Genomic DNA, 3,412 nt, shown 5'->3' on the forward strand with positions numbered 1-3,412 from the left:
TATACTAACAAGGCAGTTAAACAACCCAATTCAATTCCTTAGCATAAAATTACTTCAATTAAAACTTCAAAAAGAGAAAACTTACAAGCCCTTGATTCTTGAAGACTGCCCACTCCATAATGCTCCTTTCAATCTTCACTTCTTACCAATAGATAACAATTAGGGTTAGAAGAAAAGCAAAGAAGAAAGAGATCCAAATGAACTAGGAATTAAAAATTAAGGATATAGCTTAAGGGTATTTGAAATAGAAGGATAAGGGAAGAAATTTGAGAGATTTTACAAAAGAAAAACTTGTTTGGGAGGAAAGGAAATGAAAAATGAAAGGTATGGCTTAGAAAAAAAATAGTTTTAAAACACTTCTTCTCTGTCTGACACAGGCGCACTGTGACCTAGATGGGGCAAGTCTCAGCCCCACATCAAAATTTCCATATTTTCTTCTTCCCAGGTGCCGCGACTCAACCTCATCAAGTCGCGGCCCGCCTCTATTTTAAAAACTCCAATGCTCTATGTTTTGGCCAAGGGTTGCGACTTATAAGCCCAAGTCGCGACCCGCCCCTCTTTCAATTTCCATGCACTCTCTGACTTGTGTTAATGTCGCGACTTACAAGCTCAAGTCGCAACTTGGATTGAAGACTAATTGAAAAACAACCTTTTCACGATTTGCACAATTTTTTTTACAGACTTTATACTTACAATAAATAAAATTAAAATAAATAAACTTTACAAATCCAAAATAAAATAAAATAAATTGTCAACTAATTTAAAAATAAAAACTAAAACTAAAATAAAATATATGAATGCCACCTATAGCGCTGCCGTTAACGTCATTTAGCCGGACGCTTTTCTTCTTTCAAATTCAACTTGGATCAAGTCATCCCCTCATTTCCTTCAGAGCCATAGTGTCATGAGTTGACCCTCGTTTCTTGTGATTAAAAATTAGTGGAACTTCCCTCACTCATATAACAATTGAATCATTTCACTAAAGAACCTTTTTAATCAATGACGCCCTTTTCGCATTCCAATTTTAACTATGGATCTTTTCTTAGAGACTTCCAACTTGTTCTATCCTTTGTTTACCACTTCAACTCTACAATACGTTGGAATTTCTGTTGCTGCAAAAGCATGAAATATTACTTCCTCTTTTTGCACTCGTAGCTTTAACTCACCCCTTTTGTACATCAATTAAAGCCCTACCAGTTGCCAAGAATGGCCTTCCAAGTATTATTGGAATATTTTCATCTTCCTCCATATCTAGAATAATAAAATAAGCAGGAAAGATGAATTTACCCACTTTTACTAATACGTCCTCAATCACTCCACGAGGATGATTAACCGATCTTTTTGCCATCTGCAAAGACAAAGTAGTTGGCCGAGCTTCTCCAAAATTCAACCTTTGAAAGATTGATAGAGGCATTAGATTCACACTAGCCCCTAAATTACATAAAGCTTTTGCTTCTACTGAACCCCCTATAGAACATGGGATATTGAAACTACCATGATCTTTAATCATTGGAGGTAGTTTCTTCTGAAGTATCATGCTGGAATCCTTAGTAAGTGCCACTGTCTCATAATCCTCTAACTTCCTTTTATTTGAAAAAATCTCTTTCATAAACTTCACATAACTTGGCATTTGTTCAAGTGCCTCAGCAAATGGGATATTAATGTGTAGTTCTCGAAAGATATCCAAAAATTTAGAGAATTATTTGTCAAGATTAGCCTTTCGGAATTGTTGAGGATATGGAATCCCTGGTGTTGGCTCAGTATATTTTGGCTTTTCTGTCTTTGGAAGATCTTCAGTAGCCTCTGCTTGTTCTGGACTAGTAACATGTTGATCCCCTATCTTCTTCCCCTTGTCATCCACTGTAGGTCCATCATACATAGTCCCACTCCTCAAGGATATTGCATTACACTACTCTTTTGGGTTTACCTCAGTAGTGCTTGGAAAATTCCCTTGCTGTCTACTAGAAAACATTTTAGCCAATTGACCTATTTGTGTTTCCAAACTCCTGATAGATGCCCTGGTTTCAGTCATAAACTGGTTCAGTACGTCAGGCTGTACCTCAGGTTTTGTTGGAAGATTTGGTGGTGGATGAGATGGGCGTGGGTTTGGATCATAATACGGTCTAGAATGTAGTACATAAGCCAGTTGATTAGGGGGTCATTGAGGTGGATACTATGGATACTACGGCTGTAACCCTTGATTATTTTTCCAAGACAGATTATGGTGATTTTCCAAGTAGGAGTATGGGAATTGTAGTAGGTGTTGGGTGCAGGTCTTGAAAAGACCGATAACATGTGCCTATTCCAAAGGCATATTATTCACTTTTGTTGAGCAACTAGCTGTGCCCGGGCATCGTTAATATGAATGCAGTCCCCCACAAATCTCATAACTCACAACATTCTGTACTTGCATTGCCTGTGCATGCGAGATTAGTCTACTGCAATTGCTTGGTTAGAGATGCCTTAAGTGGTCAATAGCGCAATTGGATTAACTTTTAAGACTCCTGCTACTTTCTTATTCTCACGCTCATTACGGAAATTATAGTTATTCATGGCCATCTCTTCCAATAATTCATATGCTTCATTAGCGCTTTTCCTCATAAACGCTCCTCCTGATGCTGCATCTATAATTGTCCTTGTATTTCCCCCCAAACCATTGTAAAATGTATGAACTAGCAGCCACTTCTCTATTCCATGATGTGGGCATTTCCTTTGCAACTCTTTAAATCGTTCCCATGCATCATATAAAGACTCCCCATCCAACTGATGGAACTTATTTATCTCTCCTCTTATTCTGGCTGACTTGGCAGGAGGAAAATATTTACCAAGGAATTTCTAAGCCAAATCTTCCCAAGTAACTATAGAGTTGGCTTGTAATTAATTAAACCAACTGTTAGCTCTGTCCCTTAGTGAAAATGGGAATAATCTCAATCTTATAGTATCATGACTCTCCCCATTCATTTTGAATGTCGCAAATAGCTCTAAAAAGTTTGTGATATGGAGATTTGGATCCTCATTTGGTAATCCCCTGAATTGTACACAATTCTGCACCATCTGAATAATGGAGGGTTTTATCTCAAAATTATTTGCCTCAATAGTTGGAGGACGAGTGCTTGAATGTATCCTCGTAACAGTAGAGAGTAAATAGTTTCTTAATGGTTGATCAGCTTCAGCTTTATTACCCATATTTGCATTGTTGTTGACAACATTATTTGTGTTCTCAGCCATGGTGAAGTTCAACCTTTTCTTTATCTTGCGATTTTCTCTACACGTTCTCTCAATTTTAAGATCTATTAGCATAACTTCCTTTTGTCTACTTCCCCGCATATACAAATAATTCAAGAAACAAACAACAACCTTGATCCAAATAAATGTAAGACAATAATAAAAGAAAAAAAAAAGAAATTAGAAC

General features: G+C 37.0%; 1 non-coding gene across 1 annotated transcript; it reads left to right on the forward strand.

Moving 5' to 3' along the window:
- Positions 1–2,689: 2,689 nt before the first annotated feature.
- On the forward strand, positions 2,690–2,796 carry LOC133780945 (small nucleolar RNA R71). The gene has a single exon (XR_009869749.1). It is a non-coding gene; the product is annotated as a small nucleolar RNA R71 (small nucleolar RNA).
- The last annotated feature ends 616 nt before the right edge of the window (positions 2,797–3,412 follow it).

This window comes from Humulus lupulus, chromosome 5, assembly GCF_963169125.1.
Source record: "Humulus lupulus chromosome 5, drHumLupu1.1, whole genome shotgun sequence".
In the NCBI taxonomy this organism is placed as follows: domain Eukaryota; kingdom Viridiplantae; phylum Streptophyta; class Magnoliopsida; order Rosales; family Cannabaceae; genus Humulus; species Humulus lupulus.